At 32.7% G+C, this 17,934-nt stretch overlaps 1 protein-coding gene across 1 annotated transcript in view; it reads left to right on the top strand.

Moving 5' to 3' along the window:
* The window catches only part of ARHGAP42 (Rho GTPase activating protein 42), a 400,535-nt gene that overhangs the window by 222,152 nt on the left and 160,449 nt on the right, over positions 1-17,934 (top strand). The gene's annotated exons all lie outside the window — the stretch shown is intronic.

The following is a 17,934-nucleotide window of genomic DNA, read 5'->3' as shown; positions in this document are numbered from 1 at the left end:
GAAGAAATTGGATTTGTTTTTGAGTAAAATTGTTTAAGAAGAAGAGTAATGAATTGTGGATGTTAAAGAAGATCATATAACTTATATGATTAGGAATAGCATTAGAGATAGCACCTGTATAGGCAACTGCCAGAGGGATAACTTCTCTCTGCTATCGCCATGTTAGCATTTTCTCTTTGACTTATGATCTTAGAGAAGTACTTAAGAGGCTAATAAGTTAATTGATGTCTAGACAATTATACAACCAGTAAATATTAGAAGAAGGACATGAATCTAGTCTTCCTGGCTTCAAGGACAACTCTGTCCACTACATCACAATTTCTATGGACCAAATAAAAATTTTGCTGATCATTGATTTATCTTGCCACCTTTCTCTTTCCCTCTCATTGAGAAAAAAAAGAGGAAAGAAATTCAGAACCCTTTGATATTCAATTTTACATGGTCAAACAAAACAAATCATCCTTCCCATATCCAAAAAATACATGTCCCATTATATATACCAAGTCATGAATGGCTTTCTGCTATGTAGATAACATGCTTCAAAATTGGTTACCTGGACTCATAGTTGATCATTTTGCTGAAAAACCTGTCTTTTGACACAGGTTGAGTCTTTGCTGTCTTTGAGAGTTGTTATATTATTAATGTTAATGTATGAATTGTTTTCCTTGTTCCCTTTGTTTCACTCTATATAAATTTATACAAATATTCCCAGTTTCTTTGAGATTATTTCCTTTGTCATTTCTCATGGTGCAGTAGGATGTCTTTAGATTTTGTTCTCCAAATTGTTCAGTTGTTCCCCATTTGATTGGCATCCCCTCTGTTTCAAGTTATTTTCTATGACTAAAAGAGATGCTATAAATATTCTTGGCTTTGAATCCTACCTCTGCATTTACTAGTTGTATGACTTCTCAGGGTTTCACTGTTTTCATCTGTCAGAAGGGATGATAATAATTGGATCATCTATCCCAAACATAGATGCTATGAATTGTATTCAAGATACATTTCTTATTTCTAAAATATATGCAGGGATTACAAATAGATTTAATTCTACAGAGAACATTTTAGGCCAACATATATTTTTTCTTTCATTCTTTTCTTTCTATGTTTATTTTGGAAGCATTTCCATCCAAGCCTCCTGTCTTTTCTGGTTTCCCCAGTGGAAATTTGCTGCAGTGTTGTATATGCTGATGAACTGTCTGAAAAGTGCCATATCTGGCCATCTGACACTTTGGGAGCCAGTTAAAATGACCCTCTTCTGGCACTTGCTTGAGCTGATTTATGATTAAGTGGTTTCATTCCATGATCCCCAAACACTTATTTAATGGCATATGACTTGGATTATTGAGATACCTGATCATTCCTTGTGACAAAGCAGAGGCATCAATAAATGAGACATTTGGGGAAAATACTCATTTATAAAAAAGCTTTAGGCAGAATTTATGATAGTAAACAGCATTTATGGGAATAGGAAGGAAGATGTTTCATTTCTCTTTGATCTAGAGAGACTAGTCAGAAGACTAGTCCTTAAACATTTAGTCAAAAGAAGATTTTTAGATGCAATGGTGTAGTATGTACTTATTCAGAGGTTCTATGTTAGCTGGAAATTAGCATGAAGAAGAATTATTTCTAGGCCAGAAATAAAGTATATGCCAGATATTTGAATGGAATTTTTTCAATTCTTCTCCTGACACACTTTTAACATTTCAGGATAGAAGTCTTTAACCTAAAGCAAAACAGTATTGCATATTCCAAGCTACTTGATGGAATGGAAAAAAATTCTCATGATTTCAAGTCAGAAGACCTGAATTCTTATTCTGAATATACCACCTTTTTAGCTTTTTGATCACTGTTAGGTCCATTAACCTTTCAGAGTTTCCATTTCTTCATGTGTAAAATAGGGAACCTATTCACTTGTTGAGGGTCATATGAGCTAATGATCAAAAAAGACTCTGGAGAAGTTTAATGTGCCACACAGATGTTAATGATTATTAGAACTAAAAGTTTTGGGTAGGTTTTGATCTATTTCATTATTAAACACATCATTATAGTCATGAATCCATTGAAGTATGTTATTATTGTATGTAAAATGAGAATAATATTGTACCACTTATTTAACCAAGTTATAGTGTGTAGAGCACATTATCAGGCATAAAATGATTCATTAATTAGAAAAAAGGGCAAGACTTGGACTGATAATACATTATCTTAACTGCATAAATCCAACTAGCATTAGCATTTCTATTTATATGGATTCCAAGGTCAGTTATAATTTTTCTTTCTCATTATTGCTAAAATATGCAAAACTAGCTTTGTCAATAAAGTTCTTCTTTTCTCTTGAAATTGTTTCCATAGTATCATTGTTCTTCACATTATTGGTTATCCAGAGAACACCAGAGTTGTATCATACCTTCTTGAGTTTTTGATGATGGCCATAACACAATCAGGATATTGTACATCATATCTATAAATGATATACTTGGACTAAGTGACTTTTGATGTCCCTTCTAGCTCACAGGCTAAGGGCCTATTTTCCATTGTCACATTTCCATTCAATAATGAATGATATTTATTTAATATTAATGATGATGATGTTAGGTATAAGGGGTAGTATGATATAGTTTGAAATGCTAAGCATTTAATACTTGTATACAAGTACTATCTCTTTTCTATATTGTTAATGTGACCTCAGGTAAGTTATTTGCTCCTTTCTAAAATAAAATAATACATTTATTTAGTTATTTGTTTGTTTCTTAAAACACCCAGTTAATTTCATCCCACCCTCCCCTTTAGGGAAGACATCATTTGACAAAAAGATAAATTTATGTCTTACTTATTTCTATTTATCAGTTCTTTCTCTGGAGGTGGACATCCACAAGTCATTCTTCAAGAGAAGCCTCAAGACTAATTCTTGTCTAGAACTTATGTACATTTAGTGATGATGTGTTGCAAATTTAGTGGGAATGCAACTTCAAATGTACATATTGGGACATAGAGGGGAAGTCACAGTATATTTGGGATAATGTTGTAAATCTCTATGATTCCTTTTGGATCAGGGACAACCTCAACTGTGTCAGGCAGCTTAATAAATAGTTTTTGAGGAGCTCATTATTCAGCCCCTCCATTGAATATTTATTTAATTGGTATTAGCTAATTAAGAAGTGGTCCATCAACCTGTCTACTCCTCACAGTACCTACATCACTGGAAACACATGCACAGGAAAAGAACCCTTGTCTTGTTCATTTATAAAACTAATTCTTTTTAAAAAGGAAGGCATTACTTGGAATTCCCAGGAACAAAGGATATGCAAAAAGTACTAGACTAGATGCTTTCTCTGATCCAGATCTCAGAAACTGGAATACAGAGTAATTTCCCTTAATATAGGATTTAATACAGTATATGAAAAATGAATTCTCACATTACCTAATAATAATAATAATAGGTTGCATTTTTTGGTGCTTTAAGTTTTACAAAATGCTTTGAAATTTTATCTTAACAACTCTGTGATAGATGATAATTTTATTTGCATTTTACATATGAGGAAACTAAAGCAGACAGACATTTCAAAAAGGATTTGCCAAACCTTCCTTACACACCACCTATTAAGGATCTGAATCCCAGAGTTGAATTCAGTTCTTTCTATTCTCTGTGGAACCTGACTAGATTATATAAGGTATAGAACCCCAAACTGACTTTGAGTTCTAGAAAAACTGAATAGGTAGAAATTCAGCAGCAATTATTAAGAGCCAACATGGTTTTTTCAAAAATTGATCATATAATAACATTCGACGTGAAGTTAACTTGGCCACGAGATCAAAGCATTTGACAGAATCCTTAAATCTTTATTTTTGAGATGTACACTAGATGATAGTTTAGTGAGGTGAATTCAAAACTGATTGAATGACCAGACTCAAAGAGTAATTATTAAAAGATGAATATCACTTGACAGAGACATATCTAGCAGAATTTTCCGAATATATGTCCTTGACTGTGATCTAGGCTCATCTCTCTTTTAGTTGGATGAAGGAATAGTTTCATCACTTACAGTCCTGTGATAGTAACTGAAACCTAGAATCATAGAGACTTTGTCTATTTATTTTATGCCTTTAAAAGGCATAGGACATGTTGCAATGAAAAATCAAAACTCCAAAGAATCAACTGGCTATAGCCAATATGAAACTTTAAATTAAAAATAAAAAAAGACATTTTAATAGCAATTTTATACAAGTACAGGTTACAAAATGTATAGGTAGGTAGGCACCAGCTTCGATGCAAAAGATATAGAGGTTTTAGAAGACAAGTATAAATTCACTAATAGTATGAAATTGCAACAAAAAAAAAATTCATAGGTTTCCTTGTCTACAACAAGTTAGATGATGGTCTCACTGTCAGTTCATACTTGGAGTATTCTGCCCAAGTTTTTTGTTTAAAGAAGGAAATTCACAGGTTGTAGTATATTCTGAAAAAGAGGAATGATCATGATGGTCAGGATTGGGGGACAGGTTAAGTATTTCTTTGAGAAAGAATTGATTGGTGGATCAGGGAATGTTTAACAAGGGTAAGAGAAGACTCAGTAAGGATGTAATAGCTGTCAAATATTTAAAGGGATTCCATGTCAGACAGACATGTTTGAAAGCTGTCAAAAGGCTAATTTCAATTTAGTGAGTATAAAACAGGCTGGTGCTCACGTGTGTGTGTGTGTGTGTGTGTGTGTGTGTGTGTGTGTGTGTGTGTGTGTGTGTGTTGCCTATTACATTCTAGACACTATGCTAAGTGCTTTTCAATTGTTACCCAAGGAGATAAGGTGCTATTGTCATCACTGTCATTTTCTAGATGAGGAAACAGAGGCAAGCCTAGGATAAGTTATTGGTCCAATGTCACACAGTTATCAGTTGTTTGAGGCTGGATTCAAAATCAGGGATTCCTCATTCCAGGTCCAGAATCTGTTATGCCACAAGTTTGACACTGCCAGAGAAAATGTCTTGTGTGGAGGCCATATGGGAGATAAATTGTAAAATCCTATTCCTCTTACTATTTGAGGATTATACCATGCTAGTTATTTCAAGCACTAGATACTAAAAGATCTTCTCAGTGAGATCACAGAATTTCAGATTTAGAAGAGCCCTGGGGTGGCCCCTTAATGCTATCAACATATCTGAAAAATAATATTTTCTAGAGTTTACCTGAGAAATGGTGGCTAAATGATGGGTAACCAAGTCTAGTCAATTCCTGGGAACTCCTAATGTTAAAGTTTTCTTTATCTCAAATCTCAAAATACCTTTTTTTTTTTGCCATTTCTGTGCATTACTCTTGTACTTCGTAGGGCTAAGCAAAGCAGCTTAATTCATCTTTAATATTAGTGTTACATAGTGGAGAGCTTGCTGCCTTGCATTCAGGAACACTTGAGTTTGGATCCTGATTCTGAAATTTATTAGCAGGATAACCATAGGTAAGTCAGTTAACTTTCTCATACTTAGTTTCTGCTACTTAGGAATAATAGCTGCATGAGTTTTCTCAGAGGGATTCTGTGAGGAATAAATCTATACAATGCAATTGGTACACATTAAAGAATGATGTAAATATCAGTGATGATTATAGAAGATCTCCAACATGTTGGTTTGATTTTTTTTTTTAATCTTAGCTTCTGTCTTGGAGCCAGTATTGGCTCCAAGGTAGAAGAGTGGTAAGGGCTAGGCAAATGGGGGTCAAGTGACTTGTCCAGGGTCACATAGCTGGGAAGTGGCTGAGGCCAGATTTGAATTTAGGACCTCCCATCTCTAGGCCTGGTTTTCAATCCACTGAGCTACCCAGGTGCCCCCATGTTTAGTTGATTCTTATAAGGCATTTTATGGGAAAATCTGGAAAACTGATATAAATATCTAATTGGTTCTGGCTGTAGAAGGGAAAACAAGAATAAATAATAAATGAAAATTGTGACATGGAAAATTTATACTTGAGGTGATAGAGGTACCAAAGGGGAATTCAGTCAGTTTAGAAACATTTTTGTTTTTTAAAAACCCTTTCCTTCTTTCTTAGAATTGATAGGAAGAGTGGTGAGTGCCAGGCATTTAGGGTTAAGCAACTTGCCCAGAGTCAAACAGGTAGCTGTCTGAGGTCTGATTTGAACCCAGGAGCTCCTGGATCTAGACCTGGATTTTTATCCACGGACTACCTAGATGCATCTCAAGAAGCATTTAGCAAACCCTTATTATCTACCAGGTGCTCTGATAATTGCTGAGAATATAAATATGAGCAAAAAATTGCACCTTCCCTATACGAGGTTTCATTCTAACTGGTGAAAATGACACTTATCAAAGGAATCTGAAGGAATGTATAGGGCACAGAAGTATCAGATTCTTTCACCTCCAGTGGAGTAGTTGTTCTCTGCCTCCCAGATCCATTGGAGATATTTAAGCAAATGCTAGATGACCATATGTCAGGTTATGTAATATTAAGAATTTTTTTCAGATATGATTTAATTGGCCACTAATATCCCTTACGACTCTGAATGTCTATTATTGAGAATTTGATTCTGAAGAGGTAAAAATGACTTATTTCATGTGTAAAAATTAAATTAGTATCTAGTAATAAAAATTATATTTCATGTGGTTTATTAATAAAGAAGATACAAACTAAAAGCCATTAGCCCATTCAAAAGCCTCATGCTTAGCCTTCTTGCTACACTTGCTACATCATTACAATGGAAGAGAAGAGAGTGTTGGGAGGCTTTACTGCCATTTAAATATCAATTGTGATCTTGCCTAGTTGGAGACTCAGGTGATATTATAGGGCATTCTGGGAATATCCACGACTTCTGGGGATTGATATCTAGGGTTCAAAATCTCCATTTTTACCCATGCATCTTTGAAAGGAAATGCATTTACTTCAGGGATCCATATAATTAATTTAAATAAATCAATTTTAGCATAAAATATAAGTAAATAGGTGAAACATTTTAAATATGTTATTTTAAAGCAATGACTTAATTATAGCCCATTTAAAATTGCTATATTTTTTTCAAGCCCTTTACCCCTAAGTCTTTCCTTATTTTTACTCTACTTCATGATGGTCCTTCCCCCAAATCCTGCTACATCTTTTGGTTACTAGGTCTGTACTATACTGATCAGAACTATGTACTACTACCATATATTTTTTTTTTTCAGTAGTTTCATAAGTGCTTAGTTTTGACTCAACTAGAGAAGTATAAGACTTTAGGACATCGTCCATGTCTTGTCTCTTTCCTATTATCTTATAAAAAAGATAATGTTTATATATTAACTAAAACTCAGCCCATTTTAGTAAAGAGGTATACTATGGAATTTCTAAAACCAGAATTTGATTAAAATGACACATTTTCATTTCCATGGGAAAAATTTTTGAAGAACGGAGCTGTTTTTCATTTATAATAGGGATCTAATAGAATTCAGATGAACATTCCATTGTGGTTTTAGTTCAGAAACAAACAATACTGTATTTGGCATTTCAAAACATAATTTGTCTCTCTTTATGTTGATTCCGTGTTTGCCACCACATTAGAACTCTGAAATCTTCTGTCTTGTTCAAGGTAGATGTTATCCTCTTCCATTATATATTTTTCTGTTTTTTTTTTTACATACCTTTTAACTCCTCCCACCCCATGTTGAAATCTATTCTTTTACTCCATATACATTAAAAAGTTTTCTTTCTTTCATTAACCTGTAATTTTTTTCCTCCAAAATTAAAGAATGTAAGACCTAGCTCTTATATGTTTTTTTAACTCTTACCTGCAATCATAGAATCAATATGGTTCCATGGCAAAAGAGTTTTAAGGACTAGGCAATGGTGATTACATGATTTACTCAAGGTCACAGAGAGGGGGTGTCTGAGTCTAGAATTGAACCTCTTTTTTCTTGGCCTGGCCCTCAATCCACTGAGCCACCTACTTGTCTTAATGACTCTTAATTTATTTAAAAACTTCATTTAGTGATGAATGCACTGAGAAAAACATTCCTAAATAGTTGGTTACCTTAACAAAAGTATAGTTTAGATAGACTTTTCTTTTTTCTTTTCTTTCTTTTTTTTTTTTGTATTCCTAGAGTTTAGTATAGTACTTGGCACATAGTAGAGCCAAAATAAGTGCCTATTGATTGATTGATTAATTGACTAGTGTTCATTGTACAGTTGTCAAAAATATTTCTCATTTATGCCTACATCTCAGTTATTTAGCTTGCATATATTTTAAAACAGCTGGTTGTAGCTCTTCAAAAACCAGTATAATGTTGGAATTATATTTTGGGTTTAATTTTTTGAGAGAACTTGAACCTAATCAACCACTTACTATTAAGCAATATATCTTGAAACTACTTAGAATTTTTCTCTGTCAGTGACAAATGAAAAAGAACATTTACATTTCATAATGATAAAATAAAGAAATTTTATATTAGAGTCTTTGCCTAATGTCCATAGAAGACTGTATCATGCAACAAATGGAATTTTCATTTTGACCGACAACTTCTGTCCTCAGCTTTCTGTCTTGCATTCATGTCTTGCAAATTCTCTCCTCCACAAGATGCTATAGAATATTGATTCAGAGTTAGAATCGGATTTTGAGTTCGATTTATTGTTTTTCCACTGGATGTCCCTGGACATTACTATGAGACTCAGTTACTTTTTTAATTGTAAATTTAGGCATTTGTACTCAGTACCCTTTATGTAATTGCTCCTTATACCTTCAGATCCATGATCTCTGAAAGGAAAGAAAAAATATTTATTATTCACTTAAAAGCTGTACAGAATTAAAAAGAAGACAAGGTTCTGCTCAAACTGATATTCTAGTAATGAGAGATAACATGTTACTGTGGCCATAGATTTTTTGTTTTGTTTTATGAAAGACATGGAGATGTTGAATGGAGCTCCACAGAGGAGTAAATTGACATACTCTTTTCAATAACAATGACCCTATTATGGTCCATACATGGGAATATTAAGGAGGAGGGTGGCTATGATTATACAGGGATTGGGAGAATATAAAGTGAAGGATGACTGACTGTGTAGTGACTGTGTAGTGTCATCTACCATAAATTCACTCATAAAGACAACTTGAACATTGAACAACTTGGTCAGGAGATCCAGAGCTGAAAAGTCTATATTCCTCATGGCATAATCTTTCTTGTTGGAAGTACAACAGATGGAAAGATAGCCTAATAGATTTACAAAATGTAAAGCTCAATATAAATATAAGATGTGTTAAGGTCAATTAGAGGAAGATTGGCTGAATAGAATAAAACTGGCCTGAGAGTTAGGAAGACCAGGGTTCAATTTCAGTCAGTGAAGTCCCTTGTATTTTTGTCTTGTCTGTCTCTGTATGCATGTGTGTGTGTGTGTGTGTGTGTGTGTGTATACTATTTTATTTTCCAAATTATATGTGATAACAACTTCCAAAATACATTTTTCAAAAATTTGAGGTACCTATTCTCTCCCTCCTTCCCTTCCCTACCCCTTCCTTGAGATTGTAAGTAATTTGATCTAAGTTATACATGTTTAATCAGGCATAATTCATCTTTGTCATATTGTAAAATAAAACTTTAAATTTTTAAAAGAAACCTAACCAAAACCCCCCAACAAAAACATAATCACAAAATAAAGTGAAAAAATAGTATGCTTCATTTTGCATTCAGACTCCCATCTTCTCTTTCTTTCTTTGGAGGTGGATAGCACTTTTCATTTTGAGTCCTTTTAGAATTGTCTTGGATCATAGTACTACTGAGAATGGTCTAGTCTTTCATAGCTGATCATTGTACAATATATTTCAGTTATATTATGCAACATTCTCCTGGTTTTGCTCACTTCTTGTAAGCCTTTACAGGTTTTTCTGAAATATTCCTCCTCCTTATAGCACAATTGTATCATATTACAATTATATGACAAAACTTGTTCAAATCTTCCCCAATTAATGGACATCTCAATTTCCAATTCTTTGCCAAAAAGAATTTCTATAAATGATTTTGTGATTATTGGTCCTTTAACCCTCTTTAAAAAGGAATCTCTTTGTGATAGAGATGTAGGAGTTGTATCTCTGCATCAAAGGTACCTTGACAATTTTTTAAATCTCCTCCAGCCCCAGAAAACTCTCAGGCTATAAATTTTCAAAATAGTTATTAATTTCTATTGGTAAAGGAAGTCTCCTTACTCTAATCATAGGCATAGATTTTTTTTTTAAAGAAATTTTGATGAATAGAGAATTACTGTAAGATAACCCCATCCTGGAGAAGAGAGGTAGGTAGCCTGTCATGGTTAAAAGTCCACTGCATCTGGGCTCCAATGGCATGAATTCAAATCTTCCTTCTCACACATCCTATACCCATGTGTTCTTGGGCAAGTCAAATAACTTCTGGCTTTTAGTGTTCTCTTCTGGGGAATGAAAGGATTGTACTAGATTGGTTTTAATGCCCATTTTTTCTCTAAATTTGTGGTCCTGTAATTCAAGTCAAACCATAATGTTTTCATTAATTTTTCCTAATATAGCCAATAATCTGTTGAGAAATTTTCTAGAAAAAATGTCCAAATTGATGCAATATCAGATAAAATTCAAATAAGTTTATGCTTATTTGGAAAATCATTTAAATTTAATAAAGCTTTGATCCTGAGTACCTGGTATGCCTAGGACTTATGGTTCTTTCTTAATATTTCTGTGCCTTCTCTCTTTTATTGTGTATTAAGGTTATTTAGTATTGATTGACTCGTAGGTTTATAAATTCCATGAGTGCAGAGAATTTTCCTAGTGGTTTGCCTGTAGTAGACACTCTTTAAATGTTTATTCATGAAAATATGTTGATAAATGTATCAAGAAATTTAAATTATGATTGTTTCAGTCCTTGTCTCTTTCCTTAAAAGATGTTATTTTCTTTCCTCAAAAATTGAAAAAGTATCTAAATTTCTGTTTTTCTTGGGTCAAAGAACAAGAAATATTAATTTCTTTGGCTACAAACAATGGCTAGTGTTCAATTTAGTTGCACTCAACTAGATCACAAAGTCCTTCATCTTATTAATCATTCTCTACCTAATAGCACAGTGCCAGGTGACTTATACAAAAGTGCACAGTGACTTATACAAAAACCTTTCTGTGCACCCTGCAAGTCTGAAAGTTCAAAGGTTATATACAAAATATATCACTAACAATTTCATAGACTAATAAAATCACAGATCCTGTCCTTCCCTTTTGCCCTCACTAGTTCTCCCCACCCCTATTGAAGTCATAGAATCTTAGATTAAATAAGGCCTTTAAAGAATCACTCGTTCCAACTCCATCATTCTATTCTTAAAGTGAGGAATATGCAGGTTGTTTTGTTCAGGGTATTGTCACATTTAATAAACCTGAATCTTCTGATTTCAAATTCAATGCAATCTCCACTAAACTATGCTGCCTTTTCATAAATCTTTTTTTTTGTTGTTGTTGTTGATTTTCATCATTGACTCATTAAAATGTCAAAATCTTCAATTATAAATGGATTTTGGTTTTTGAAACACTAGCCAAGTGTTTCAGATATCACTGTGATCTTATGGAACAGATGCGTATTCAACATTCTCCTAGGCACAGATATTTCTCTATAAAACATAATGACTCCCTATTACCCTTTTGATAAAATGTAAATTATCCTATATTGCATTTAAGGCTCTTTTCAATACATTTTATCTTTCCAAATTCATCCTATGAACATTCTAGGAACCAATCAAACTACCCTATACTCACTTATCTCTATTCCTAGAATGTTCTTCCTTTTTCAGTTCAACCTCCTGGAATACTTTCCTCCTTTCAGAACTAATCTTTCTGTCTCCTTGAAGAAACTTCCCTTATTTCCCCAATCACACCTTATTAGTGTCATATCTATGTAATATATTATTGATTTTATTTGACAGAATTAATCACTAGTGATATGAAAACACACTTCACAATGAATTTATTTATAAAGTAAATAAGAGATTACCAATATATTGATTTTTTAGAAAAGAATAGTTTGATACTTTAGAAATACTTCTGGATATGGAGCCCAGAGGATGTGTGTTCTTATTTTGAGCTCTTTTATTTATTACCTGGGTGATTTTGGGCAAAGCACTTAATGAAACAAAGACATGGAGAGACTAAACATAAACTTTACAGGAGTTAGAAAATACTTGACTTTGAAAATCCCTTCTGTTTCCAAATTTAGAATTCTGTAATTTTCTGGACTTTCTTTTTATTTTAATATAATTCTATATTTTTGATTTTATGAAGGGGAGAATTTGGAACAATACTTGTATACATACTTTTTATATCAAGAGGCTTTTAACAGTATTTTGTACATAAAAAGTATTTAATGTTTATAGAATTGTCTGATTTAATATACTTATACATTTATTCTTTCCATAGTTTGGGATGGAACATTGGATTAGAATTATGGAAATCTGATTTTTGGCTCCATACTTCCAGCCTACTTATTGGATAAGCTTGGGCAAGGCATTTACCCTATTTTGGCTTCATTTTCTCATATGTTAAATGGAGGTGAGGAATAAAAAGTACAGGTTGGAAAAGACCCCATTCGTTAATCTGTAATTTTTAATTGGCTCTTCTGTTCCCATTTCACTCTGTGTTGTGGATATATAACTCTACCTTTGAGCCTGAAGAGAACTGAAAAATAACTTGGGAGCTGAGGCTTCGAATGGTGACTTAGTCTGTATACCTATATGAATATTAGAGTTATGGACATTAGAGACATTGAGTGAGTTGGTAAGAAATGTGATGTCTGGTAGTAAGTTTTTGAAAAGTTGTAAAAAGAAGCAAGTTTGTAACTGAATATGTGTAAGAGATTAAAAAAAAAAAGGTGGGGGGATTGTAGGGAAGAGAACAGAAAAGTTAAAATTGAGACCAGAGCAAGGAGAAATAATGAGTACCAAAAAAAGAAGGTTAAGTTCATGGTCTAAGAAAGGTATTTTTTGCTGTTTCTGCTTTTGTAGAAAATGCTGACAATATTTTTTTGTGTGTACATATACACATTTATTTATATATACATAGATACATATACATGCATTTATGCATATATTTTTCTTTTGTGCCAAACTCAACAGTTGCTGATTTTATTACAGAAACAATGAAATTAGATATTGAATGAATTTTACGTTGTACTCATTTTAACTCATTTCATTCTTAAATATTCAATTTCTTACTGTACTCAAAGCCTGATTGGAATACATTCATCACATATTTTTCATTGATTATGTATCTTTATGGAGCAGTTATTGATAGATTTCTGGTCTACTATTTTATAGTGTGGAGAATTAAAATAATTTTGCTCTAAAATAGTTTTTTTTTAATCATTCTATCAGAGGATACTAATGGATGTTCAAACTAGGGTTGTGAATCACTGATTTAAATATTTTTAAACCTAATCTCTAGATTCCTAAATGAGTTTTTAGCCTCCAATTCTTAGTTTTCATTCCTACTTTAGTGTAAATGGTAGATAGTCATTTAACCTTTCTTTGATTGTTAAATAAGGTATGAACCAGGTAGGTATTCATTGATGGATTGGAATAATCTGTTGTTGGAAGAAACTTCTAAATTGATGATCATAGACCCATTTGAATATTTTAGTAATTTTAAAGATAATAATTTTCTAGAAACCAACATTCATGTACTTTGTAATGCAATTTGTATAGAATATCTCATTCGATTCTGACAAAAGTATTAATTGCTCATATGTTTTCTTATTAGAATTGTTGTAATAAAATCCCTTCTATGCATTGTTTTTTTACCAAATAGATTTTATATCTTTTTCTACTGTGTACAGTTAGTAATAAGATGAAGCAAAAGTAAGACCTCTCTAGAGATTATGCAACCCGTATTTGCATTGGAAACCCCAGTGATTTATTGAATCTGAGTAGGTGACCTCCACTATTATTGTAGAAGTCCAATGAGAAGTGTGGTGAGCTAACTCATGAAAGATTTCAGGCATGAAACAATTTGCCTTATTTGGTCATTGTGGTTGACTGGCCCCAGATGGTATCATTGGTGAGATCACTGTGAGATGTATTGTCTGTTTAGGGCGAACTTTTGCATTTCTTTTTTTGTCCACCAGAATGATCATGTTTAGCAGTGTTTATTCACATGCCAGTTGACCTTTATTATAATAATAACAATGATGACTAACATCTACATAGTTCTTACTATACACTATGCTTTTCAATTATTATCTCTCTCAATTCTCCCAACAATCCTACATGATATGTGCTTTTATTATATCCATTTTAAAGGTGAGGAAACTAAGGCAAATTGTTACTTGACTTGCCCACTTAGTATCTAAGGGTGGATTATGGAACAAAACAGACTTTAGAAAGCTTAGAATCATGTGAAGTCTTTCAAGTAGAAATTGTCTCATTCTTTCTTTTTGTATGCCTGCTAGCACCTTGCCTAACCGATAGTAAGCTTTTATTTAATGCTTATTGATTAATTTACTAAAACAAATGAAGTCCATTAAAAAAATTTAAGGCCAAATATAATACCCTTCTAAAAATTCTTCTGTGCCTTTTCTCCCTTGTTTTTCCCTCTCTGCTATTTATCTTATATAGTCTCTAGAGAACCTTATATAGTCATTTCAGAAATTTAATGTACTGTTTTTCACATATTTATTCAATAAGGTAAGAAGTTAGGTTGTTTAAGAATTCTGTCTGTTACATTCTTATTATTTAACATTTTATAGCCATAAAAGGCATGAAATCAGAGTAATATCTAGTGCTTGTCTAGGAGCTTTTATCCAAGTCTCTTTCTTCCCTAGCCACATCTTTCTCCTGACTCTTTCTGGGGATCTTTTTACTATTGTGGAGTATAAATGTGATATATCTATAAAAGAAGAGTCCTAGAATAGCTTTGAAGTCCCTGGTATGATGAGAGTCCTTTCTGCTCTTGGGCTTAGTTTCTTGATGTATGAAGTAAAAGGATTGAATGCTATTGAATGTTTTGAACTTTTCTTTTTCCTGTTCTGAAATTCTAGAAGTCCTATATGTGGTCTCTCTAAGGAAGAGAGAGAAGGATTCCATGTTCTTAATTTTATAACTCAATTTATTTACCTTTAGTCATAGCAAGGTCATACTTGGTGACTTCTAAGAAGGCAACCATAGTTTTTCCATTGCTTTTATTTTTTCCCCTACTTGTTTTGACTTATCTTTCTTGTCTAAACTTATCCTGCATAATTCAACCCATACTTTATCATTTTTTACATGTTTCTATATTTTCCATGTTGCAAAAGAAAACATACTCACAAAAAAAGAAAAATTAATGTTCAAAAAGTAAGTCAAGATCCATCAGTTCTCTCTTTGGAGGTGGATAGCATTTTTCCTTATGGGTCCTTTGAAATTGTCTTGGATTATTGACTTGATTAAAATCACTAAGTCTTTCACAGTTGTTAATTGTTACAAAATTGCTGCAACTCTATACAATGTTCTCCTAGTCTTATTTACTTTACTAGGCATCAATTCATATTAGTTATCCTATGGTTTTTGTAAAACCTTCCTGCTAATCATTTCTTACAGTACATCACAATATGCCACAACTTGTTTAACCATTTCCCAACTGATTGGCATATTCTCAGTTTCCAATTCTTTGCTACTACAAAAAGAGCTGTTATAACTTTTTTTTTTAACAACTAGGGCTTTTTCCCTTTTATTTCATTTCTGTGGGTTTTAGGGTTAGTTGTAGTATTGCTTGGTATATAGAGTATACAGTTTATAATCTTTTGGGTGTATTTTAAAATTATTTTTCAGAATGTCAACCCATTCCTTTTCTATTTGACTCTCCCTGCTTTTTCACTACTTTCCCCCTGAGTACTTCATTCATTTCTTCCTCAGCTTTCTTATCATATTCTCACAGATCACTTTTTCTCTCCCTGCTCCCCTTTTTCCTTTAACATTTATCACTTTTGCAAGATCAAAAAATGTTTCACTGAGAAATGAAAAGCAAACAAACAAAAAATCCATCATGTCATGAGGCAAAAAAGAGGCTTGCAATTTTCCTAAAATTTTCATGAAAATTTCAGCTGTAATATGTATGGTAGGAGAAGGAAGATTCAATTGCACTGTGCTGGCAATAAAGAAAATTTTAAGTATTTGTGATTTTTTTTTAAATTATTATTCCACCAGGAATTGAATCTTCATGTGTCCAGATCATGGTGAGAGAATGCTCAGAGATATTCATTGTCAACATCAAATTTTATTTATATATAGATAAGAAACTAACAAAAGAGACACCTCTGGTTGCCCTTAATAATATAATACATGAATATGTGACATAATGATAATATAGTATAATAATTAGAAATATCTATTTCAGTCCTAACATTGTAGATGAGGAAGGAGAGGTCTAATCAAATAATATTCAGTGATCAGCTTGAGGTCTCAAAGACAACCAAGAAGTGAGCCCAGTTTTGAATGTAATTCTGATACTTCCTTTTAGTATGTTGTGTTGCTCCTCTTTCTGTCCTGTCTACTATAGAAGATTATATCGGTATGCGTAAGTAGGAACACGTTATCAGTTCATATGTAAGTTCAACAAAGTAACAAATAATATTTACAGAATGTTCAAGAATTAATAGTATGGATATAGGAAAAAGTATGAGGATGGGAATGATATATAATACTTTTAATATTTAATGAGTTCAAATCTAGCCTCTGACTCTTTAATAGTTGTGTGACCTCGGACACATAGCTTAACCTTGTTTGCCTCAGTTCCTCAAATATAAAATGATTAGGAGAAGGAAATTAGAACCTGTTCCATTATTTTTCCCAAGAAAACCCCCAAAATAGGATCAGGAAGAGTCTGATACAACTAAATACCAGCAAAAATTTAAATATTTAGACACTTCCTAGCCCATTTGATCCTGGGAAAGTCATTCGACCTTGATTGCGTAGTCTTTTCTTAAAACTGATAATAAGAAAAAAGTTAGAGTTTTTAAAAAAATAAAAAAAATGCTTTGCATCTTTGAAGTAGTAGGATAAATAAAAAAAACTAGACTGTAGAGAGTATTTCATTATTAGGGAGTGGCTGGTTCAAAGGTTTAAAGTTCTAAATGGGAGAAATGAGTAGCAATTCTTTCATTATCCCACAAATATCTATTAAAGACCAACCATGAGTAATACATGTCCCTCTGAAATTAGAGAAATAGAAAAATAAAGGAAATGAAATTCATGCACTTAAGAACCTTCCAGTCTTGTTGGGGACAAGTAGAGCCAGATGCCAAAACATGAAGATGCTGATCTTAGTGAAGTATAAATATTTCCAGAAGTTACTGAAATAAAATGATATAAGCCAAGTGCTTTTTGAACTTTAAAATGATACACAAATGTGAGTTACTATTATTATTATATTAAGAAAAAAGTTCTGATGCTTCATTTTATTGTGAAAGGTTGAGTATGAAACATAAGAAAATTTTGTGGAGGGAAGGCACGTTACTATAGAGTTATACAAAAGAAATTAAACTTTAATTGACATTAAAACTCAGTAGATGAATAGAGAGCCAACCTGAATAGAGTCCTGCCCTTTGATATAAAATGGGTGGATGACCTTGATCAAAATTAATTTACCTTCTCGATTCTCCATGCATAGTTTCAAGACTGTAATGAAGAAACAGTCTCAGTCTGTTTCGATAGAGGAGGTTTTACTTGGTGGCTATTCTAACATAAAAGAAATCATATTTGTGAGGATAAGAAAACAATCAAAATGAACCAAATTGGAAGTTGAATATAGAAGCTGTCTCTGTTACTTGTAGGAAATTTACCCTAATGCTACACTGAGAAAAGTAGAGAAGAGTATATTTCGTGTTAGGGAATTTGTGTTACATTAACTCAAGAGACAAGAGACTCAAATCTTGAACCCAAATCTCACCCATGCCAATTCCTTGTTTTCAGATGCCTCCAAAATCTTCAGATGTGTCATT

Source organism: Monodelphis domestica, chromosome 4 (assembly GCF_027887165.1).
Source record: "Monodelphis domestica isolate mMonDom1 chromosome 4, mMonDom1.pri, whole genome shotgun sequence".
Lineage (NCBI taxonomy): Eukaryota > Metazoa > Chordata > Mammalia > Didelphimorphia > Didelphidae > Monodelphis > Monodelphis domestica.
This window is presented reverse-complemented; position numbering and strand designations above follow the sequence as displayed.